Source organism: Haliotis asinina, chromosome 5 (assembly GCF_037392515.1).
Source record: "Haliotis asinina isolate JCU_RB_2024 chromosome 5, JCU_Hal_asi_v2, whole genome shotgun sequence".
Classification (NCBI taxonomy): domain Eukaryota; kingdom Metazoa; phylum Mollusca; class Gastropoda; order Lepetellida; family Haliotidae; genus Haliotis; species Haliotis asinina.
The window spans coordinates 73485419-73512960 of record NC_090284.1 but is presented as its reverse complement, the minus strand read 5'-3'; positions in this window follow the sequence as shown (position 1 = coordinate 73512960).

Genomic DNA, 27542 nt, shown 5'->3' with positions numbered 1-27542 from the left:
GAACACTCTGCCTGGGTGTGAAGTCATGTATTTCGAAGTGGGACGTAAGATTGGTAAACGTCACCCTGCAACAATAACTGCAGTAATATAACATACATCACACATAACTGATACGAGATACATATGATTCCATACACGGGTATGAATAACGGTACGTATTACACATATAGAATATTGTAATTATCTATAACATCACTACGCATAACGTAATGATAATACTTATTTATTACCCACGTGGTACTTCGTAAAGGTGTTTCATAACACCTTCGAGTGATTTGATTGGCTAATACGTGAACTACTGGTACTACTTTCATCACTTATTCGATTCATAATTTTCATTCAAGTTTTCACACCTGAGAGCATGTAAAACGAAAACACTTCTATGGAATTAGATAAAATTTATTTCATTTAGTGTGGTTACTAGCATTATTTTCAATTCTATGATAACTCAAGTTTCTGTAATAAAAACGAAAATAAAACAATCTATAAAAATACGTAAACAAATAAGTCTAGTAGGCCTCTCATGAGTGTAAGCAAATATGACGTTCAAGTTGAGATGAGAAGGCGTCACTGGCATCCTGCGCAAAGCGTCGCCGAATTATTTACAGTAACTCGTCCTCTGATGAAGAACATTAAGCCCAACTATTTGAGACATACTGTTCCCTGTTATTCACATTCATCTTTGCTGTTGAGTTTGTCGCTTCTTCTTTGTGAACACTTCTCAACATGACGACTAGCCCGACAGTGATGGCCGACTGACGTTCAGGCAAGATTTAGGTCACGTAGTCAAGTTCAAAATATTTACACTTCGCAGGTGTTTTGATGAATTATATTATTGCTTTTGAATACAAATCCTCAACTGAAAAGAATTAAATTTTGATTACGACTTGATTCTGTCTTAATTTGTATAGGGAGTGAGTGAGTGAGTGAGTGAGTGAGTTTAGTTTTACGTCGCACTTAGCAATATTCCAGCTATATGGCGACGGTCTGTAAATAATCGAGTCTGGACCAGACAATCCAGTGATCAACAACATGAGCATCGATCTGCACAATTGGGAACCAAGCCAGCAAGCCTGACCACCCGATCCCGTTAGTCGCCTCATACGACAAGCATAGTCGCCCCTTATGGCAAGCATGGGTTGCTGAAGTCCTATTCTAGCCCGGGACCTTCACGGGTCCCTTGGTGCTGCAAGTCGGAGACCCACTTGTGTTTAGCATTGTCTTTGTGATACTCCGAGGTGGTTGGGAAGCTCGGATGATGAACCAAATTACACTAACCGTGGCTTATGAAATCCATCCAAAAAAAACAAAACGTCAATTTGAAATTGATCTTGTTGATACTGACCACAGACCGTCCCTATCGATTGAGTACTGGCCACGTTTCCCTGTGATTGAAACTCCTGACCAGACACCATTAAGGTGAACCCTTTTGCCGTATCTAAGGGTATTCAAGGTATTGCTGGGGATGTTAAGAACATTAGACGCTTACGTTCTGGTGCTTAAGTTGAGTGCGGCAAAAATAGCAAACAACCAATCTGATGAGTATTGAATCTTTCGTGGGCATTCCAGTCACGGTCTCTGCTCACAGAACCCTGAACACAAAAAGGGTATCGTCAGAGATCGTGATCGACTGTTTGCTGATATGTCAGAACGTGACATAGCATCCGAAATGAAAGATCAAGGTGTTCTTTAGGTAAATCGTTTTTCAACCCGAAAAATTAATGAAAGTATCCAAACAAACACCCATCTGTTACACCTTCTCTTCTCCAAATGCTCCTAAGTCATTGAAGGCAAGTTACTGTAACAAGTTAAGGCATATATCCCCAAACCGCTCAGGTGATATAAATGCCAGAAATGTGGACACGGCGTATCTACCTGTACATTGTCTGTTGTGTGTGCTCACTGTGGTGAGAAGACACAACAGAAGATCGTGACAGCGATTTTGAAAAATGCACGAACTGCCAATTTGGAAAGAACAAATGGCAATAAACAGAATAAAGTTTAACCAAAATATCGCTCTTTTTTAGGCAAAAAAAAAATCAAAAAAAAAAAAAAAACAACAAAAAAACAAAACAAAAAGAAACAAACTGATGAAGAGATCTGACCTTACAGAAGGTTATGCTACAGTAGCAAACACATCATCTGTGTACACCTCTAAAACACCAAAATCATCCACAAGCTGCATAACTATCTTGACTTGTCAGTTGTGAATCTCCGCAGCTTCAATGCCCTGTGAAGAGCCGTTCATGCCCGTTGTGGACCCGGGGGGACATTTGGTCCACCAACCCGTTTGCCGTGCGTCCGCGGAGGAAGGGATCCTGGTGGTTGAGGGCAACAGGGGCCTGCAACCGTGTTCCTGTTGCTCAATACACCACTTTGGCCCTGACTTCGCCTAGACGGGTGGTCGAATGGGCCCAGTTCGACCAATCGGCTGGTCATGCCAAGCCCTGTGCGAGGATTATTCATGTAATTGCACAAATTTGATTTTGTATTGTTTCAATTTTGGTTTTAGCTTTTCACTCACATGACATTTTTAGATTTGAAAACTGATGTTATGAACTTTGCCCAGAGTCTTATGCTTATACCCAGAAGGCGGTGGCTTATGGGCCAATCTGGTGGAATAATTCTTTAATTTTTCTGCTGGAGTATATCATCCGGGTATTCTTGGTGCTTCAAGCTGGGGATCCGCTTTTTTTCAGCATTGTCCTTGTGATACTCCGTGGTGGCTGGGGAGCTCGGATGATGAAAATGTACTCATTCACCATGGTTTATGAAACTCCCTAAACAAAACAAAAAACAAAACGTCCACTTGACAACGATGATGAACAGCAACCTTCACAATCTATTGATTACTGGCCACGGTTTCTAGTGGTTGAGACTATTGATAAAACACCTTTGAAATTAAATCCTTTTGCGGTTTCTAAAGGCATTCAATGCATTGCAGCAGACGTGAAAAACATTAGACGCTTGCGTTCAGGTGCTTGCTAATTGAATGTAGCAAACGACAGCAAGCATCCAACCTCCTACCCATCGAGTCATTTGTTGGTACACCTGTGTCCGTTTCTGCACACCGAACAAGTAAAGGTGTTGAATGAGATCGGGATCGACTGTTCTCTGACATAACTGCACTGGATATAGTCACCGAATGAAAGACCAAGGTGTCACATTTGTCAGAGATATCCGAAACAACAGGAAAAGACAAAACTTAATTTCGATTCAAATAATGGTGAAGACTACAATGAATTGTTTTCATTACATGAGCTACATACTGCTCTTGAGCAAGCTCATGGCACTGCAACTGGCGATGATAATATACATTATCAGCTACTGAAACACTTACCTGAACCATGTCTAATGGCACTTTTGGATATATATTTGATCAAATATGGACGTATGGGAATTTCATGGCGTAATGCCATTGTAGTCCCAATACCAAAACCTTCCAGGGATCATACAGATCCATCGAATTACAGACCGATATCTCTAACCAACTGTGTCTGTAAAACCATGGAACATATGGTAAATAAAAGATTAACTTGGTATCTTGAAACCAATAACCTGATCACAAATATTCAGTGTGGTTTCAGGAAACCAATAAGAAACAACGTATGTGCTATAAATTTATATGTATTTTTATAATTAATCGTTGTTGTCACGATATGGCTGAAATATTGCCGATGTGACGTTAAATATTAACTCACTTACTCATTCAATACCCTGCTATATCATCACTTCCTGGTAGGAATCACTTCCTGGTACATCAGTCTGCCTCTGATCATAAATCATCTTAACAGTCACGCACTGAGTCTCAATCGACAGCTGATAGACAACAAATTGCTAAAACTAAACCCAAACCTAAGCCTGCTTCAAAACAACAAAGTGGCAGAGCCCCAAAAGGGTCACAAAACAGAACTCAGTTATTCAACAAATATCGATCTCTTGAAGACATGGACGTATCTGAAAACGTCCATTCTAGGGCACATAGCTTGTCGCCCTCCAAAAAAAGTGCGGGGTAGATCCCCAATAAATCCCCCCACAAGATTTATTCCAACAATATTGTACAGTGGAACTGCAGAGGACCGAGGACTAACTTACTTGAATTACAGGTATTAGTCAAAGATTTTACACCTTCAGCGGTCTGTCGCCAAGAGGCATATTTAAAACAGACAGATCGCTTCATTGACCTTCGTCAGTTTAATGTATATCATTGTTTTTCACCTCCGGATGATAGTGCCACTGGAGGATCATCCATTCTAGTCAGACAAAACGTTATCCATAGCCCTGTTCGTTTAACTAATATGCAGGCTGTTGCAGTGATAATTACTTTACATGTAGCGTTTACACCATGCTCTCACTATAGCTCTCCCTCTTCACCGTTTGCCAAAACTGATCTTCAAGCTCTATATGACCAACTCCCGCAGCCCTGTATTATCATGGGAGTTTAAATGGGCACAACCCACTATGGGCTAGTGTGACTACAAACGCTAAAGGTAGGTTGTTGGAGGACTTTTGTTCTGACAATGATTTTTGCATTCATAGTGATGGTTCCAGCACATATTTGCACCCTGGTACAGGGACCTATTCTGCTCTCGACATGTCACTTACAAATTCAGAACTATTAAATGAATTTGAATGGTCAGTACACGATGATCTCTGTGGAAGTGACCATTTTCCTACTATACTAAAAAACCTGTGACTCCATCAGATGTACCTCCATCATCAATGCGGAATTTTAAAAAGGCTAACTGGGCTTTGTTAGCAACGCTGTGTATTGCAAAACTGAAACCCGACCGTTTTATTGACGCTTCTGATTCTATTTAATGTTTTTTCGGATGAACTGAATTCCATTGCTGATGAGTATACCGAATTCCTCTGCAGTTCCACATATTCGAAAACCCTGGTTCAACGATGATTGCAAACAAGCTCGGATGGCAAGGAAAAAAGGTAAACACATTTTCGTCGCCATCCTGTGGTGCATAATTTAAATATATTCAAAATTTTAAATGCTAAAGCGCGGCGTGCTTTCAAACAGTAAAAAACGCCAATCTTGGAAAAATTATGTATCTAAAATAAATTCTCGGACACCCATTTCCAAGGTATGGAAGATGGTCCAGAAAATTAAAGGTAAAGGTACTAAATCTAGTGTCAATCATCTCAAATATGCAGATCAGTTGCTTACTGATTAATCAGATATTGCGAATAAACTGGGTGAAATTCTTGCCAAACACTCTTCCTTTTCTGATCATGTGCCTAAATTCCAACAATGCCTAAAACAACAAGAAAAGAAAACTATTAACTTCAGTTCTGATAATGGGGAAGACTATAATGAACTATTTTCCATTCATGAACTCTAATACGCTCTTCACCAAGCCCATTATACTGCTGCAGGAACTGATAACATACATTATCAACTCCAGAATCCTGTCTTTAAGCTCTGTCGAGTATTTTTGATGATATTGGATATTTGGACAACTTTCCTCCCTCATGGCGTGACGCTATAGTAGTACCAATACCTAAACCTGGACGTAATCATACGGATCCGTCAAATTATCGACCAGTTTCACTCACTAGCCGTGTTTGCAAAACCATGGAACGCATGATAAATCGACTTGTTTGATACTTGGAAGCAAAGAACCTTACAACCAATATACAATGTGGTTTCCGAAAAATTAGAAGTACTGTCGATCACTTAGTGCGTTTGGAATCATTTGTTGAGAACGCTCTAATCAATAAACAATACACTGTGTCTATCTTTTTTGATCTTGAGAGGGCATATGATACAACTTGGAAAAATGGCATTTTAAGACATATACATGACTTCGGTTTGCGAGGGCGTTTGCCGCAATTTATAGCCAACCTTTTACATGACAGACAATTTCAAGTCCAAGTGGGTTCAACCGTCTGATTATTACAATCAGGATCAGGGCGTTCTACAAGGTAGTATTTTGTCTGTCACACTTTTAGCATAAAGATAAATAGTTTATTGAAAGTTTTAAACGATTCAGTTGATGGGTCGCTATTTGTGGATTTTACTATTTCTTGTAGTGGGAAACATATGCATACTATTGAACGGCAACTGCAGTTACGTTTAAACAAAATAGATAAATGGTGTCTTGAAAACGACCTTACATTTTCTAAATCAAGAGTTAGTTGCATACAGTTTTGCTGTAAATATAAACCCAGGGCCAAGAACTGTTTTTAAATGGCACTCCCATCAAAGTTGTCAAGGAGGGCAAGTTCTTAGGTCTGATTTTCGACTCCCGTTTAACTTTTCCTCCACATATCAAATCCCTAAAATACTAAATGTATTGTTCTATTGAAAGTCGTGTCTAATTCAAAGTGGGGAGGTGATCAAACTACCCTTCTACACCTATATAGATCACTTGTCCGTCCGAAGCTTGACTATGGCTCAATTGTATATGGTGGAGCCTGCTAAAGCAATTTAAAACTATTAGATTCTGTCCATCATCAAGGTCTAAGACTTTATTTTGGCTCCTTTCGAACTTCACCTGTTGACAGCCTGTATGTCGAGGCTGATGACCCATCTCATGTATAAAAATAACTTTACTGTAAGTAACAAAATTATGTTCCAGTGAGTCAAACCCTGCATATAAATGTGTTTTCAGTCCTCTGTATGCGGATTTATACAATACGGAATCTCCTCTTGTTCCACCTCTTGGTTTAAGAATAAAACCACTTATTTCTGCTGCCAGCATTGAGCTGGATCATATAGCCTCTTCCCGTCGTCTTTCTTCTCCTTGGCAATTGGCTAGGCTCCAAGTCGATCTAACATTCACCACATTAAAAAAATCATAAACGAATGAATTACAATATAAACAAAAACATAATCAATTAAAACATAAATATGGCAATTATAAATCCTTTTTACAGATGGGTCCAAGGACGGTGGCTTGTGCCACTGTCATTGGATCCAGAACAATATCTTCTAGATTGCCAGACAATAGTTCTATTTTGACAGCGGAAGCTAACGCCATATTAACGACTCTTAAATATATTCAAAGACACCCTAAATATAAACAATATATCATATTCCCTTTCTTGCCTTCAGGCTATTAAGAATGTTTCTTGTAAACATCCACTTTTAATAGAAATGATCGAATTGTATAATGATCTTGCCACTGGCCAATTTCCACATCGTGTTTTGTTGGTTACCAAGCCACGTGGGCATTTCTGGTAACACAATGGCTGATCTTGCTGCCAAGGCAGCACTCAACAAATCTGTGACACCACTTCTTATTGCATACGCTGATTACAAAGCTGGTATTAGAACTTACATCCGTGATCTGATGCAGAAGAAGAAGCGTATATTGGTTACATCTATTTGGGCTATCAGTCCAGATTTGAAGAGGTTATTTTACGACAATGCCGTATTGGCCATACAAGATATACTCACACATACTTGCTAAAAGGTGAGGATCCTCCGTTTTGTATCCCTTGTGATGAGAGAGTCACGGTCAAGCATATCCTGTTTGACTGAATTGAATTCTCCATCACAAGGGACAAGTATTTTACAGTTAAAACAATTAAGGACCTTTTTAATACAGTTAGCTCTCATTTAATTATTGTTTTTTTTAAAGGAAATTGATTTCTTGGTTGAATTATGTGTAATATGTTCTCTAAATAGATGTATTTTAATGATTGGTGGTTTAGATTAGTAACTTGAATTGTTAGTGGCGGTACCCTCAAAGGGGGGTTGAAGTAGTGTAAAATTATTGTCCTCCTGTGGGGGTAATTAAGTCCCAAAATGTTCAAAGTCAGTGTGAACTTACCAGGATATTAAGCTTAGTATTTTTGTTATTTCAATTTTGGCTAAAATTTGTTACAATCGCCAGCGGCTGAGGGGATGGTGTAAATCCAGCTAGGGTCCATGCAGGTAGCAAAGGTACTGTAAGTCCCCATGGTCCCTACTGTGGTGATCTACCCTCAGCTGTTGGCAATCTATAGCTTGTTTTTATATTTTATTGTCCATATAGTGATATCAGTGTTAACTTTCCACGCTAGTTTTAATGCTACTTGTGATATTCTAGTTGTTTTACTGTCCTCCGTTGACAGGTTTTATAATATACATATAGTCCTTTTCATTATTAAATGTCACGATATGGCTGAAATATTGCCGGTGTGACGTTAAATATTAACTCACTCACTGACATGGCCTCGATTTCTCGAAACAAATTAAAGTCAATTCAACAAATTTAAATTTGAGCAAACACAGTATAATTCATTTAACAGAATGAACTGAAATCAATATTAAACTCAGACACAGAAGACAATTTCAGGTTGGTGGATAGATTAATTACGTTTGTATGGGTTTTCTATTTTAAAATACAGTTGAGTTAAAATTCACCTGTTTCATTTTTCCAAGCTCAGTTTGAAATTAGAGTAAAAACTGGGGCAATGTTGTATTACAGTATGGCATAGAAAACAATCGGATGTATTGTTTCATACCGGTCTGGATTCTCAGCATTCAACAGCATGTGGAATTGGGTATATGATATATGAATACAAATGCAAGCACCGAATTGCTAACGGGCTATATCTGTTTGACATGAGCGCAGCATAGGGTTATAATTGGTCATCGAGTACACGACCTGACCGACGGGTTTGTGTTGTACATAGGTTGTGTTCAACAGACGTAAAACGTCTTGAACCAGCAGTGAAACGAATGTCTTGGAATATGAAAATTTAATGCTGGAAGCAGTGAGATCACTGGAATAGCTGATCAGGGAGTGTAGTGGTTGTAAACACTTATATAAATAACAGCATTGGCTAAACACTTGTGCATGCCCTAAACACTAATACATTATTACTTTGCATCACCATGCTGCCTATGATGCACTGGAAGGTTACAGTCTTATGACTTATCCCACTGGGAATCCACTTTCTGCTGGATGAGCAGAGGCAATTTTGAACAAACTCGTTTGCCTAAGGTGAAACCACGTGTATGAATTGTGCTGTGTTGTAGTGCAGGACTGTGGTCCTGGAAACTCTAAATAGTCAACCTGCCAAACACGATTACCCATCCAAGGACTCTCCGCGCTCAACGTTGCATATTTCAACTGATTTGTGACCTGAGCTCTATGGCCACACGCTACCTGAGCACATATGAAAGGCTTTCTGCTCAGGGTGTGACTGAAATTACACATCTCATATACAAGGTCACCCTTGTAGCAGCTAGAGATGACGCGTTTGCTATTATGGATATTGACTAAGCGTATGTTCGTGTAAGTGTGCGTGCGTGCCTGCATGTAATACTCCCGTCAAGAGTCAATGAGATGGCGTGCAGTAGGTTTAACATTAATACAAAGCATAGTGTAGCCGAGCCGACCGACCCTTGTTTCAACCACCTTAAAGCCGAGCCAGGTCTTTGTGTTTCAAAGGGGGTTTAACAAGACGAATGGAACAAATATTTTATAATCAACAATCGTTTCCTTAAAGTGGGAGAGGTTAAAGCCCTCTGGCTGCGTTGCCAATGACATAGAAGGTATTGTGACAGGTTTCGTGTCACAAAAATGGAAGAGGAAGAAGAGGAAAAACATCGTCTGATTTTTGCTGACGAGGGGACTCATCTTGTTATCAAAACAAAATCGCGCAAAGGACTGTCTGTGGCGTTTTAACACTTGAAAGACCGCTTCTGTGTGAGAATTAGGTAGTTACCCCATCATTATTTCCGTAGATGTGAAAATTAGATCAAACTAGACTAAAATATTAATTTGTTATGGCAAACTAAATACCTTTTTTATAATGCTATCTCTTGTTGTTTTAATTTTGACGAGCTTTTTGTACACTCGTCAGCAGCTGAAGGGATGGTGTAAATCCAGCTATGGTCCATGCAGGTAGCAAAGGCACTGTAAGTCCCCATGGTCCCTAGTATGGTGATCTACCTTCGGTTGTTGGCGATCTATAGCCTGTTTTTATATTGTATTGTCTAAATAGTGATATTAGTTTTAACTTTTCATGCTAGTTTTAATTGAAATTGTAATATTCTAGTTGTTTTACTGTCCTTCGTTGACAGATTTTTTACAATATGCATATATTTCATTTAATTGTTCATATAGTGTTCTCGTCACGATATGACTGAGATATTGCCGATGTGACGTTAAATATTAACTAACTCACCCACTTATAATGCTATCGACAATAGTCACTGTTGGTAACACTGCACTCAACCATGATGCTCTACCATTGTCAATAGCGCGTGTGACCTCCTGCCACGTCAATTCAGGCCCGGATACATCTCTTCATCAACGTGGTCAAACGTCGAATAACGTTAGGAGGTGTGCAGTTCCATTCCTCTCTGAGGGCACATCCCAGTTCTTGACGGTCAGATGGAATGGGTATGCAGCGCCTGTTCAAGTGATCCCATAAGTACTCAATGGGATTCATATTCGGAGAACAGGCAGGCCATGGCAGAACATTAACGTTGTGTTGTTGCAAGACGTTGATTGTTGTTCTTGCTGTGTGGAGCCTCGCGGTATTATGCTGGAATATGACACCCTGTGGCTGAGTTTGCAATAAAGACAAGACACCTGGCTGCAGAACGTGTTGAATGTGCTGATGTGTATTCAGATGTCCATTTATCAGCACCAGTGGAGTTCTTACGTCACCTCAGATACCACCCCATATCATTACACCACCACCGTAAGGATGAACTTCCTGAATGCATGGACGTGCTAAACGTTCACCACGACGTCGGTAGACACGTTATCTCCCAACATTACGGTACAGGCGGAAACGGCTTTTGTCCGTGAATAGGACTCGTCGCCAATTCCGTACTTGCCTGTAAACCTGTCGTTCCCAGTCGATTACCCCGATGTTGAGGGGTCAAGGCCATGCTACGGAAGGGCCTGTATGTCCGAATTCCTGCTGCACGCAATCTTCTCGACACTGTACGTCGACTGATCCCATGACCCAGTGCCGTTTCCGCTGTTGCCGTTGCTGTCACAAAACGGTTGCGCAGATGAATCGTCGGGATGTAGCGGTCTTCTTGCGGCGTTGTGACACGTGGTCTTCCACTCCCCTGGTCTGTCTTGGGTCTGACCAGTCTGCCTGTACCGTTGTAAAAGCCTGGACACTGTCAGTGGTGTACAGTCGAATGTTCGGGCAATATGAGCTTAGGTAGCTCCCATTTCTGTCAATCCATTGCCTCTCTCTCTCCTTCTTCCTGGTCAGTCGTGGCACTCCTGTTGTGTGGTTTCACTTGCTGTGATACTGCAGCATTCGACAACCCCATTTCAACCACATCTCTGCACGTGCATTTCATGAAACTTAACCACGATTCACACATTTTCGGCGGTTTAGACCTTCAGCACCAAAACGATGCGTTTCTGTGATGTGTACAATACTTTTGGAATGTTTCCAGTCATGTCTGTTATCACTCATATTTCGTTTTCTCAAAGACGCTCAGTTCGTTACTCTCAATAATGACGTTACCCGTTTTGTTCTATGACGTTTCCATATTTGTAAAAGTGTGTCAGTGACCGTATGTTATTAGCAGTAAATGCTTCCAAACCGATGACGTTGTTTTTATTCTTATTTCATTTGAACTTCTATCTGTTATAGCTATATAAACTATAGGCTATTAGGCTATATTAGCCTGGGGTCTTCTGCAAATGATAATGCCCTGAAAAATAGAGGTAGCCATATGATCCATGTAGTGCTAAATGTCTGTTCTACATGCCGAAAGTAGCTGTTAAAAAGGGGCTTTAATCCAGCTAGAGGCCAGGTGCCGACCCACGTAGATCCGGGTTAGAAATGGTCTTCAGCAACACATGCTTGTCTGAAGAGGCGACTAACGGAATCAGTTAGTCAGGCTCACTGACTCACACACGTCATCGTATCTCCAATGCGTAGATCAATGCTTATGCTGTTGATCACAGGATTGCTGGTCTAGATACGATTATTTACAGACCGCAAACATTTAGCTGTAATTGTTTGAGAGAGGCATCTAAGAACATACTAATCAAACAATCATGCAGGTAGCAAGGTGTTCGTATGGTGATCTATCTCCACATGCTGGCGATCAATAACCCGGTTTTACATTGCGTTGTTGTTGAAACACATATATTTTTTATACTTACGTACCAGTTTTAAGACAAATTCTGTCATACCTTTTGATTTTGCTGCCTTTCATTGACAAATAGTTACTGTAGTTGGCCTTTATGAATAGGTAGCTTGTGTAGTCACGATATGGCTAAAATATACTTCTCATCAAACGTTTATGCTCACTATGCATGCTATATTATGTTATGCATATATGAATGGTTACATCGAAGGTTGAATTCTCCACTAACTTGTCAGAACCAACTGCAGCAAACACCACGCAGATGAACTGCATCCGAATCATGCATCTGCTGAAATGTCGTTAGTTTATTTCATAATACATCAGTTCACGTGTAAACAGAACTTTTAATAGTATGGATTTTTTTTTGCAAAATGTAGTTTAGAACACTTGCTTACAATAACTGGCGATATTTACTCCAAACATTGTTAATTGCTTCCGGTCTGAGAAAATTCACCCCTACTTTATGGTTTATGGCGAATTAGGTAGACCCCTTTAAATATAAGAATCTATGTCAATATGTTGTCTTTTGGCATAAATTCGCGTCTACTGAGACGATCAAACTATCTCATGTTTTATACCAATATATTAGTTATGACTATGAACAACCCCTACGGCATACCCTTGGTTACGCTCCATAAAACATTTATTGGACAGAATCGGTTTATCCGATAGATAGATAGATAGATAGATAGATAGATAGATAGATAGATAGATAGATAGATAGATAGGATATTTATACAGCGCACATATCCACGCACTAGTGCATGCTCAAGGCGCTGGTATTTTCCCCTCGATAACTGGATGTCAATCTCAACAGCACATCGTATGTCAATCTCAACTCCAGGGGGAGTATACTCTTGCTGCCACTAGGCGCACCGAGTTTCTTGTGGCTCTCTCATCCTAACGAAGTACCCAGATGACAGCTGGGTGGACTGGGACACATAGTCACAGTACTCTATCCAAGTTTACTGTACCCGCAACTGGGTGTATGCACGTGTTCATGTGGCCACCATCTGGTCATATACCAACGGATATATGTAAATCCCTCGGCATATTCTACAAAGTCCTTAGTTTTAAAATCAAAACAAATCCTTACAGATCAGTTTATTCAAAACTGGCAAGAAGATACACGTTCCAGTTCTAAGGGATTCTAATATGAATACTTTAAAAGACACTGTCCTTTGAAAAGCATCTTTTTTTCCAAAATCTATACACATCGGTCTTTTGAAATTTAGAACCTCAAATCCTTCCAATGAACCTTCCGATAGAAACTGGCATATGGCAGAACATACCGAGAGAACAAAAAATATGTAGATTATGCAACAGCAACTTAGCTGGTAACGAATTCCATTATCTTTTTAAATGTATGTCATTTAATTCCTACAGAAAATCATTCATCCCCCAAAAATATCACAGTTGGGCCAATGTATCATCTCTTAGCAAGGTTCTGTCACCTGTCAACTTTATACTTAGCAAATGTTCATCATTTTTAATCTCTCACTTGTATGAATTGTTAAATAGATAACTCATCCTCATGACGCAAGCTTATATTTATATTGTTAATAGTGTATGTTCTTTGCTCTTGTACCATCAATGGTGGTTTTATGAGATAAAAGAAGTCGAAGTTGAAGTTAATGTGTATTTCAAATGTTAACCCACTAACACACTGAATGATTGCCATGCTCATTAACAAATACATACTTTCATGTGAAGTTTACACGACATACGGTGTTCCGCTGAAAAGAGAGGTCGGGCATGTGATCGTGAATCGGATGTTTGGGCGACACATTTTGACGTTCATATTTCTTCTGAGGACTGTTTTCATGACACTGACACAAGACGGACTACTTCCACATTGCAAGGAAATCCTGTGGAATTCCCATCCACAAACATGAGTGCGATATTTCTGACAATTTTTGCACTTAACCATGCGCGCACTAGCATGAACTGGGATGTCAGATCTACCGTTGTATCTCAAAGACACATAAATGAACAAAACTTGTTATCGACTCAAGTTCATGAACTACTTCGGATATCCCGAAACGTCTAACGGCGGTGACCCCTCTACGTCTGTTGCCAGATATGAATGTATAACTCCGCCCGTCACTGTGGCTGAATCAATGAAGTACTTCGTACGACATATTGTCATCCAATGATGGTATTGTTATATGTCAGTGTTATTGTGTAACGATGTTCAAAGTGTAACATATCGCACATGTGATATTAAGTAAGGGCTAGCTCAAAACATAAGTGTGGGAGGCTACAACTTAATGAAAGTGTGTCCATGAGTATCATGACACACAATTCTACCCGTCTTAACCAACCTTCTACCCATCTTAACCATCCATCTACCCTTCTTAATCATCCATAAACATGGGTCGGCTAAGGTATTTAGGTATTGAATATCTTGAATAAAGGGAAATACTTTGACCCAGAGGCGAGAATATGTACAAAACTTGTTCAAAACTCGGGCGTATATATCAACGAATTCACCTTCTTTCTTCTTGATTCACCTAATTCACAGGGTCATGAAAATATGTTGCCCATGCCCACAATATTTACGTTTGCTCAAATATTACGCTTCTTTGTATTGCAAATGCATACAAGAATGCTTGCAAGTGGTAGTATCATGACACACAATTCAACTTCATTCGACTGACTTACAGTATTAATACTTCTGTCCGCGGTCATGTGCAAGTAAAGGGGGCCATCAATTGTAACCCGTCGAAACTCGTTTCATGGCTATACTGAAATACAAAAGTATATATAAGTATCTCCACTTACAGTTCAACATTTGTAATCTTGTTACATTAAACGGACATCGTATTGTTTGTGTGTCAGATTACAATATGATCGGTCCATGAACTACTCATATAACCGCGAGACGCTAAAAGATCACGTGAACAGGTGTAAAGAGCAGCGTGGCATTTTCTTTTGACGGAATGGTTAGATTTAAATCGTTTCGGTGTGTAGTATAGGTAAAGGATAAATAACATCTACTAGACTCTGTAATAATAATGGTAATAATAACAATACTTTAAGTCTAACTGCAACAAGATCAAGCGGATCCTCTCTGCTGCATATTATTTTTATTCGGTAAAACATGACAAAACATAAAGTAACATATTGTTACGAAAGATTTACAATGTGCACGTTTTACTTAATGACAATGATGCCCACCTCAACATCTGCTCAAGTCTCCAATGTACTGCTAAAATGCAACGTGTATGCTTTCGTCACATAATGGCTGAACATTAGACTTTTCCCTTCCAAAACCACCAAGAATGTTTATGATATACAGATGTATATCTATAAATATACAAGTCATGTAAATATCATTTATGAAAAGAGAGAATAAGCAAAACAGCGACAGAATCTCTTTATATACTTTAGAATTCATATAAGTAATAAAATGCTGATTGAGAAACGAAACTCCATATTACACGTCAAGCTCCATGGATACATAGATTCAACGATATGGCAAGTACCCGTAGGATTTCAAGATCGAACAGATGGAGTGATCAATGCCTATTGTATGGCGCGAAACAATGATGTCTGTTAATCCCCCGGTGGCTGGTAAATCAATAGCGCGGTGGGCCCTCGGGTAGATTGCTCTCATAGGTCTCCGTGGGCAATCAGTAAACTTCATTGGACTAAAGTTTGTTGATTGCACTGAGAGAATACCATTGTATCAGCGGCTGGATATATTCAGGGCGTTAACAACCATCTTACAGAAACCTGCTCACACCCGGAAAGTATGGGAAACACTATCTCTGAACAGCCATGAACACACAACAACGTTGGATTTGGATCTTCATTATTGTCGGCGGTAAGTCGAAACATTTTCTGTCTGAATCCTACATCCACCCGAGACCTACCACAAAACAAATATTGTTATATTCTGGACAAAATAATTTAGGGATATTGGCATTTTTATGATTGATATTTCATCAGATTGTCAAAGAATAAAAGGATCATTATTCATAATTTCAAAATTTATCCATATTCCTAAATATTTTTGTCCATTATATTAAGATTAATGAAACACTTTATAGGACTTGCTGCTGAACATTCATCACGAGAATCAACATAGTTTAAATGACCCAATACAGTCACTGGCACCTTAATGTTCACAAACACAAAAACTGTCACTCGTTCTTTAATATTTTGCATAAACCAAGGACAATGCTTTTCAGTTCTCTATACACCAATGTATACTTTTCCAATTAACCGTTGGTATACATATACACGTATTAGTTTCTAATATTCACACATATTTCAATAATCTGAAATCCATACTTCCGTTCGTGAGTGTTTGGGGACTTTTTGTTTCGTTCGGTGTTGAATCACACGAACAATTCTATATTACCACACCCTCATTGTTTTAGGGTGCTGTGTTGTCGCTTCATGCACCAGACAGTCTAACTAGCATAATCCTTGAGGGAGCGTTTTGTGTCTGTTGAGACAACACACTGTTCATGTTTGATGACTGTTTTGAGATGTGAATGTAGCAGTGTTCTGGAATTGCTGTCTGTGCCCATGGGTCATCTCTGCATTTGCGTTACGTTCAGGAATACACAAACAATTTTCACTTTGGGAATTGAAACTGTGAAAGGTATTAGTGATTGTTCTGGTATTCCCAGCTGATGTCATTCACAGTCTTGACGGCACAGTTAATTGATGTGTTGTTAATATGCAAGCAACAACTATATTTTCGAATGTCTACTCCTCTGAATTATACAACAGGGTCCCTCGTGAATAACGGCCAATTGTCATGTCTACAACAAATTCCTCCGGCACAAATACAAAACTCACAGTAGCTGGTTGGATCATTATGTTTTTATATCCAAACAGCTTTGGCAGGCCTGAGTACATGCCACTTTTTTATGTGGAAAACGACGTCGTATTCTGTCTAACGACTCTTCAATGCAAATTTGTGCTGTTGCAACAACGTCTCGGGGCAAATTTCTGCCCATTTATAGAGCGCATCAAGCATGTAGAGTTTGTGTTTATAAAAAAATAAAACCAATTTCTGCAAAGGAAATCAACTTGCCGTTTTCAGGTGCGGACAGGAATGTTTTTGTAAAATACCTTCAAAACACACGAACTGAAATTTATTGAAAACTTAGATTATGGCATTGGCACTAAATTGTCAGTTGGCCCCCAGATGTACATCATTGCGACAGTGAACTTTAAAGCAGATACGGACATACTTTATGGTTGAACAACTTCTTTATACGGGTGACATGACATTTCGATGCAAATTTTTGCACGATACAAGAATCCATATCCAAACGTAGTATTATAAAATTTGTCCTTATTTGCCTCTCCAACTTCTAAAAATGTCACACAAAGAGCTGTAGAGGGGAGTCTTACATTTTAAATTTTGCTCACGTTTTGAAATTACTTCCAAACCCTAAGTCAAATAAATTCAAATGTCTATTATCCATACAGACTGAGGGTAATTTTGAGCTGGTTCTTTGTCTACATACCGAAGGTTTGCATGAAAGCCAATTGCATTGTCCTATTATCCACATGGATGTGCTAAATCTTCTCTGCTAACTCTTTGGCACAAGCTGTCCGAGCATACTTCCGAGTAAAGCATGTCGATTGGACCCAGTCTTTTATCGATGGCATCACCGACTAACCTGAATATTTATGATATTCTAATTTTTTCAAAGTAAGCAAACGCTACGACATCGTCAACCAATCAGAATTTAGAAGTAATCATCCCTGATAATAAAAGACTTAGTCCCATTTCTAGCAGTGGGATTATCACACCTTTTAATTGTTCATAACATGATAATTAACATAATCTCATTTTCACACAGAGCAATTAATCCCAATTAGTGATGGTAGTTGTACCAGTTCTGACAGTGGATTATAACACCTCCCTAATTGCGTTATCGGGAGACTGCCAGTTTTGGGATTATACCTAACAAAAATATTAACTTTAAAGCGTAATAAAAATATACTTAGGGTGCACGTTTACTTTCGTGCTGTACTAAAGTCAACACATTTTGACCATAGTTCATACGTATATATTGATTAAATCGTCGTAAATTTGATACATAATTAAGAAAAATACTCAGTAAATGTTATATTAGATAGTCACGAATGTAGCTTTTGACTAATAATAGTATAACTGGTAGAGATATTGTCCGAAATTGGACGAGGACTAATCTGGTGATCTGGTGCAAGTGACATAATTAAATACTGAATTGTTTTACTCTGTCTCCCGCTATTTCCACTTTACAAACATTAACATGTGATGAAAGTATAATCTTAACTTAATATGGTTACTAATATGATGATTCGCAAAGCAGAAATATCGTGATGTCTATTGGGCTACTCCATGCCCCTTTGTCTTTTTTCACCGGTCGAAGGGACAAGAACAGCCCAGAAGCTCTCTTAGCTCAAATAGTTGTAAAGGTCATAAATAAATCTAAGCCCAGAAACGCTCTGTATTCAATAAACAAGAAATCTACATCCATGATAGTGTGTCTTATACTTGAATACCAACGCTTACATGCCTCTCAAGAACCTCTGAATACACGTGGGTATTTATGTTGGCGATATGCTCCAGGCAAATGTGACTCTATTTTACTTCAATTTGTTTATCTGAGTATTCACATAATATGCATATTTAGCAGTACCCACAAAAGGGCACCACTAGTTAAGAGGGCTACCATTATGTATACCCCAGACGCTCATTTCATTATAATTGTTCTCCGAATTAACATACTTCATAGTATAAAAATTAATAAATATTAACGGCGAAATAATATAAAACTATTGAAAATTTCATTCGAATGCTTTTTTATTGTTTGTTTTGAATTGTCCACCGTACGTTGCGACATCGGCCAAGTAGTATAAAATTATGTTTTCTTTCACAGCTTCTGCTGTGGGAGCTCAGCCCAGGTCATCTGCACCACACACATGGAACGCTTCCATCCAACATTGCAAGGATGTCGGTAAAGAGGTCTTCAATCCTCTGGAACAGAGCCAGCAGGAGACCCTCATACAAGGTGTTGACAACACGGGTAGGTTAATTACATTCTCCAAACATGTATATGTCACAGTCAATCTGTCAAATCAGTCATTTGACCGAATAACTGAAAATTTCATTTGGTCAGATTACTAAAACGATCAGTGTGTTGGTCAAATGAGTGAAAAGACAGAGATCTAGTTTGATTGATTTTTTAATGTTGTCCCAACAAAGTGGGTTTCACAGAACACAGACAGTGCACATGGTTTCCACTAACTTGTAGTAATCAAAGAAAGTGTTTATTTTTGGCAAATGACAAAGAGTTTAAGTCTTTTGACCAAATGACTGGTTTGTCAGATTGACTGTAACATATTTACGAACCTCACACACACTACAGTATACATGGCCTCTGTCTTGGCACCGTTGTAGCGACTATTAACTATTAGCTTTGACCATTTCTCGTTTGTGTAAGAGATAGATATTCTAATACACTTTCTCTAAGCATCTTTTCACCGGTCTATATTTTATCGAAACCTTCAGTTTGTTATTTTCTGAATGCTGAATTGTGTGATTTTCAGTTGAGCGCTATTGGACGAGTCTCCTTGCATCAAACGAGTCCATCGACGTTTTTGAATGGAAAGGTGTAGGGTTTTATGAACTTATATCACAAGTTTCGTTGAAATGGAAACCCGGCGAAAGACCCAACGGAGCATCTAACAATTCTTGTGTTGCTATAGAAGTAACAAAGTTGTCCGTTTCCTTTTACCTGGAAAACTGTTCAACAATGCTATTCTCCTACTGCAGAACGGTGAATGGTAAGTTCAAATCTACATTCTTTAAGTGTGAACCAGTCCACATTGTCTCATTCAGTTAGCTTTGCACTGCATGAATGCGGAGTGTGGACTTCTGCAACTCTTGTGACAAGAAATTATAGTGCTGAATATATAAGGACATTATCAGGGCCCTCTAGGACTCGAATACAGGATCTGCGGACTCTAGTGCAAGTAGAGGACGTAGGTCTGTACAGTATCCTTCACAGAAGTAGTTAATTATATGAATAGATATGTTTCAAAACATTCTACTTCGTTTTAAAAAAAATCTGAACATTTTCTCATTAAATAAGTGCAAAAGCTGAGGGTTTTCTAAGTCGCTCAAACACATTCTGTCTCAGACTGAGTGAGTTGCGTTTTACGTCGCTTTTAGAAGTCTATCAATATCATGGCGGTCGACACTAGGAATGGGATTTACACATTATGTCCATGTGAGGAATTGAACCCGGGTCTTCTGTGTAACGTGCGAACACTTTGACCACTAGGCCACCCCACCTTAATTTACATACAACTGTCCCGTTTGACGTATCACAGATGTGAAGCCTAAACTTAATAGGATTGCTGAGGTCTAATTATAATTCGCGACAGTTCAAATGTTTTAAAAGATAAGGGAACTAAAATGATAGCAATTTTCCATCCACCTACAAAGCAATTACAACAGAAACGTTACGTCCCCTGACCTCTTTGACAAGAAGAACGTGAAGGCCGGGAAATAACAGGTCTAGATTAGTGGACGAAACTGATTTCATTGATCAGAAAGGCAAACAGGCGGTGAAATATGTCTTAAGGTAACAGTCCCTCAGTTTACTTCAAAGTATGTGATTCGTGTCCGATTTCGCTCAGCAGTACCGCAGCAACGCAATGCGATGTGTGAAACCCACGCGACAGTCCAGTAACGACCACATTCAGTCACAAGAAACGCATTTTCTGATTATTTTGAATTATTCCTGCTGTCCACCAGCTGAAACATGGGCTTGGTTTGTTGTTTTCACTAAACAATATTTCAGTTACATGACGGCGATCCGAAAATAACCGAATGTGGACCAAACAATCCAGTGATCAGCAGCGTTAGCATCAATCTACGCAATTTGGATACGATGAAATGAGTAAAAATGTCAGTGAGTCTGACCACCTTTTACGACAAGCATTGGTTACTAAAGACCAATTCTAACTCGGATCTCCACGGGTACTTAAACATCGACGATGTAAATACATCACGTCAGGGCCAGGGATTAACCAGTTTCGGTTCAGCGGTAACAGAATCCAAAAGACAAAACAGAGTTGAACGTTTTAATGCATGCCGATGCAACTTCATATGGTCACCTTAACGTATCCTATAGCTATCACTTCACAATTGGTTAACTACAGATATGTTAAAATATCATTCAGCTCGAGATGTATCCAATTAACCAATATATGTCCACAAAGTGTAAAGTACAACCTCAAATGGGTCTCAGGACAATTTCAAGCTGTGAGGTTAAATATTCGTGACATGTCAAGTCGTCCTAGACTTGAAGGATTCCCTTGTAAACATGTTTAGCTGGTCCAGGATAATGTGGTCCTGTTCTTACGGTAATAAATGCAAACATATCACGTCATTACATGGCTGAAATAATGCCGATGTGACGTGCAGCCCAACTTAACTCCACTCGTAGACACATCAGGTAGTACACACAATATAACGACTCCGAAACACTGGCAGGTTCGTTAAGTTACACAGATCTTATAAGAATCATCCTTCTCCTTTTAGTTACATAGTTCTACACTTGAGTCAAAGCGTGACCGGTTCGATCAAGTGGCTTTTAAGCACATTCAGCAACATGTAATTAAACATAGGACGGCGGTGTGTTGTTTATTTGCGCCAGTAACCCGGCAGTAATCTGCGCTGAGGATATTGATGGCATGTAAATACTGAATCAGCTGCCTCTTTTGTATTCGTGAATGAAAGGTTTTGGAATCAGAAAATAAACTGCCAGAAATGTTTATGTATCATACAATGGATAGTGTTCTCGGCAGGATAAAGTCAATGGATATTTTCGGTATCCGTTGGGGTCATATACGGATACCAACGCAAATTAGAAAGGTCATATGCAAATTCTAGGGACTACTTTCATAGTGTAAACAAACATGGCGTCAAGGGCCGGTGATCATGTCCAGATTGACGGCCGTGGTTACGGTACTGTCAGTCCTTTGATCCCAGACAATCCAAGCCTGGTTATGATAGGTGGAGTAGATTATGAAGCGAAGATAGAAGTCCATAGGCTTGCGAAGATACCAAAGGAATCCAGGTGCACAATGCCACGCGAACATAAAAGTGCATTTGATGTTCAAAAGAGTAATTGAAATTTTCTGAAATTCCACACGATGTTCTTTGTTATTTTTCAGACGTAAGCTAAGATTTGTTGACAACAGTGCGCTCTTTAACATAAAAGCTTACTGGGAACTAGATGATGTAACGCACACAAATGGGTGATCAGTACAAACTTGCGTCACCGAGCTTGTGACGTCACGTTTTACTACGCACATAGTTACGACGTCATAGATCTGCAGGTACATCCCACGAAATTTAGTTTCATGATCTGCGGCAAATGAAATCGCATTTTTTTAAATTTTAAAGTAAGAATGACATTGTATGATAAATAGGTTATCACGCTCGTGTGTTTGGGGATGGTTGAACTCCTGCACTAGGAATAAACATTATATTTAGCGAGCCTGTCATTTAACTGTTTGCAGCTCAAAATAGCAGATCTAGGTTGCTATTTTTCGTAGAAATTGTATCATTATTACATGAATCTACACACATTAATAAATGAAGTCAAAGGCAAAAGTTACTGAGAGCAACACAATTGTTGATATAAATAAGGATTTTAAACGCAATTACATTTTGTACACTTAATCCATAGTCCAAATAGGGGTTGTCGGTAGCTTTTGTTTTGCATGCGTTTTTTGTGTGCAAAGGTTCATGGGTAAAAAAAGCATTAAACATATCTTTAAACATAAAACACCTTTACAAAGTGTGGCTATAAATCGCCAAATATCGTCAACGAAATCATTGTTTAGACTTCAACGGGTAGAATCTGGAAGAATCTGCGTGCATTTCTCTATGCCACGGCTAACTGAAACTGAAAGATAACGAGCCACTGGAATGTTGGAAACCAGAACGCCAAGGCGCAACACTGCACATCAGCTTATTATGCGGAAGCACACCACATGCCGCTAGTAGGAACGTGATCAACAAAACGCCATCATTGCAATGGCTACCTGTAACCACGCCATGATCGTTGCATTCGAACCACCCATCTGCGTAGATATCAACCAACCATACTAACAACCCGAACAGTTCCTGGTGTCAACATACATCGGCATCTGGCTGCACACATAATACGTGCTAGAAGTCCGGCCAGACGACAAATTTTGACATGACGTCACCAACGTCTCCGACGGCAGTAAGACAACATCAGCGGTGGAGACCACGTGAGTGGAGCCATATTCATTTCACTGACGAATCAAAATGCCACTTGCACCACCCTGATGTAAGAAAAGGACCGATCTGTCCCCTACTGAAGATGTCCGAGACGGGGACTGAGACGCTGGATATATTCCTCAGTCGTCGTCAGGTGCTTCCACAGATATGGAGTGCCATTTATCAAGATGCCTTGCGACGTTTGATTGGCTTTATGAGGGACAGGTGCCAAGCTTACAGGGATGCTCATGGTGGACATACACGTTACTTACTGTGAGAATTTTATTTTGACCCTTCTCTTACTGTTACCTCATTAGCATGTGCCAGAAAAGTGTAAAATGTGCTATTTGCAGTCCTGCTGTGCAATGATTGAACTATGTCTAATATATTGTAATATTAAAATCACCTCATCATGAAAATATCAGTTGTTCATTCACATACTTAACTTCAAGCCAGTCATAATAACTTTTGTCATCGGGTAAATGTTTGAAGGGCGCTCGCAAAAGATGTTTGTGAATGGGTGTTGGTTAATGATTAATGACGTACCCACTGGTAACACACTTTTTACCTGTATATAACCTACAGCCTTACGTTACTGGCGTATTCATATATTAAATTAACCATGGATACGTATGTCGCTTGAAGAACTATGTTTTTGTCAAACTATCTTCAATAATGTAGAATTTCAGCGTTTCATGTATATTCAAGACTGTCCAAATAAACACAAGTCTTGGCAATTCCCTAAACTACTGACATACATGCTTTAATCAGCCTGTACAAGTCTCAGGTACGTTTAGCTGCTGCAAAAACTGTGGGAGAACCTGGTATGTATCACAAACCGTGATGGAAAAACCTCAGACAGCTGATCAATATTTTCTGACATTTTGCCATCATTGTATACGTCAAGATGTGTCTTAGAAATGATTTAAAATTCCTTTGTTCAAGACAATTACATAGACGTAAGTCTTTCGTATGTACATGTGCGTTTTTTGATGAATCATTTAAACGAGTGCAAGAAAGTCTCCTCTTCAGTAGGCAAGTATTGACTACTCAGAAATAATTCATGTTTCACATCCGCTGTTCCTTTTGAAACTGAGCATAATCGAACCATTTTCTATTTGTATTTCCCCTGATGTCCAGTCATTCAGGTCGCAGGATTATAATACGACCGCTTTTATTCTGGGTTAGAGAGCGTGCTACTTGCAAACCTGTAATACGGAAACGTACGTGACTGCCACTGCCGGCATTGTGAGTCATAGGTTATACATCAAGATGGGTAGTTACAAAGTAAAACTGTTTATGTGAAATGTATACGATTATTACTCGGAAATAATTACGTTATTAAACCAGTAATATATTTACTAGTTTATACAGGATTTAACCTGAGTAATAAATATGAAAAAACGTTTTAATGTGAATAATCTGTTCTAACAAACTAACTTCCACACCTATAATGGAGGGAACAAGGTGAAGGAAGCAACTGTCAGCGTGGTGTGTCCCATCACCTGTCTGTATAGGAGAACTGCATGTACCAGAGCCCAGGATGTTCCTGCCGAAAGCCAAGTCAGCAGTATGGCACAATTGTTATACGGGGTGCTATGCAATATGAACAATTCAACCTGTGTTATTGAATAATTCACATCAGTCTTGTAAACCTTATCTTGTATTCCAACTGTAAGGTTTCTCGATAACATATATCCAAAATATCGTTGTTGATAATCCCATCAAATATAAAAGATTTATCTATTAAACCGTCCGCGACTTGCAGATTGGCGATAACTGGCGACATATATACTAGCCCTAAAACGAAAAGCAGAGGCGATTTGTATTTTTTGTAAATCTCTTAATTACCTATTTTGATCAAACAATCTTCAAAATATGTAGCAGAAGAGTTGATAACATGATTTTACACACTTGCACATGTAAAAAATTGATTTTACCTGAAAATGTTGATTTTGACTAGGATTAGAAAGGCATCAGCACAACGCAACAGAAATCACCTTCCAGTTGAAATTGTGTAGCAAAGAGCATTTACTGTTTGCTGGTAAAAATTCGGATTACTTTCACAAATTGGCATTCGTTTTGAAGGCGTTTCAAGGGGACATCTCTATGTCACGTGTTGACAATGCATGCTGGAGGTTGCTAGTCTTCTGTTGCCAGGCGTCCGAATGTTAGTCTGAGCAAGATATTTGCAGCTCGTTGCAACCAAACAGGTATAACAAATGAGCGTCCCCGTACAGGCAGACCTCGTTTTACTACTGCAGCTCAAGATCGGTACATCCGCGTACTACAGCTGTGTGATCGTACTGCCACGGGTGAGAGCACGGCAGCCAGGGTCCCCGGACTTTAGAGGATATCCGGTCAAACTGTACGGGACAGGAAACCCGATGTCGGTTCGTCCTACGTCGTCACCATCGGGCTCAACGTCTCCGTTATCTAAATATATCCACTTGGATGTATAGACATTACCTTCTAAACAAGTGTAAAATTTCATGCACTAAAGGTTGTTTGTGGACGGGTTATGCATGTTTGAAAATGGAACATTTTCGCAAGAGATTTCTCATCTATGCATTTCTTTTTTGGGTAGTGTATGTTGATTTTTTGTTTAATTTGGAAATCAGGATGATGCTTCATAGAATCAAGAAAGAAGTCGGAAGGACGACATCGCTGTGTAACAAATGCATCGAGGTCCAAGTCGTTCATTCGCTAGTTTCTTCTGACCTAGACTGTGTTGAATTCTCCACCATAAGGGATAAATATTTCAATGTAAAAACAATTAAGGATCTTTTTAACACCATAAGTTCTCATTTAATTCTTGGATTTTTAAAAGAAATTGATTTAATCTTTGAATTTTGATTACTATGTTCTGTAGACAGCTGCATTTTAATTCATTGTAGTTTAGATTAGTAACTTGAATTGTTAGTGGCTGTACCCTCAAAGGGGGTTGAAGTACCGTAACATTATTGTCCTCCTGAGAGGGTACTCAAGTCCCAAAACATTTCGTGTACGTTTAGACTTCCACTGTTTTTAATCGTAGTATATGTGTATTTTTAATTTTTGGCTAGATGTGACTAAATTGCTAACAACTGAGGGAATGATGTAAATCCAATTAAGGTCCATGCAGGTAGCAAAGGTACTGTACGTCCCCATGGTCCCTAGTATGGTGATCTACCTTCGGTTGTTGGCAATCTATAGCCTGATTTTATGTTGTATTGTCCGAATAGTGATATTATTTTTTTTAACTTTCCACACTAGTTTTAATCATATTTGTGATATTCTAGTTGTTTTACTGTCCCTCGTTGACAGTTTTTATGGTATCCATATATTTCATTTCAGTATTAAACGTTCTCGTCACGATATGACTGAGATATTGCCGACGTGACGTTAAATATTAACTCACTCACTCAATCATTCTTCTGACCTAGTGATATGAATTACGTCTACAACTTCATGAAACCTTAAAATTGCCAGAGAAAACAAGGCAACTAGCATTTACGTGTGGTCTGTTACCGCATATGAAGTAAAAGAAACCTACAGTTTCTTCCTGTCATTGTCTCTTAATAACGTCTCGTTACTCCGTTGTACAGTAAAAAACGTCTACCTTTGTTGCGCACTTGCGTGAACACCTAGCTATGAATAAAACATCAGGAAGACATACATGCACTGAAGTAAAATTGATTATAGTGTTGTTTAGAGTGTTCAGAGCTTGAATACATTAAATATTGACCTGACGTCACGTCACACGACCTAAACTTAGACAAAGCGCTTCATGGCTTCTGTCTGAACTGTGTACCCCACTGTGCTAGGACGCCGATTAATGAGCAAGATCATTAAACAACAACTAAAATTCAGAAATACAATATCCGGTTGTCTTCCCCGTATCCGATGAATGAAAACATTTTTTATCTGAATTTACAACCTTAAGTGTTTTTGTAGTAAAGCGTTATTGTAAACGACGAAGAACATAACGTTCTTCAGATAAAGCTTAAAAAAGCATGCCTGCGTCATGAAGTATTCTAAGAGGACTCCTGTCCAGTTTGCCAAATCCTGAAAATGCAATGACACCTTCTGGCCTAATGGCAATACAAGTCTCTCATTAGACCTCTTCCAGACCTGTGCTCTCACGCATTGTATACAGGTATCTATACCTAAGATCATTAACTGTATCATTCTCTGTGT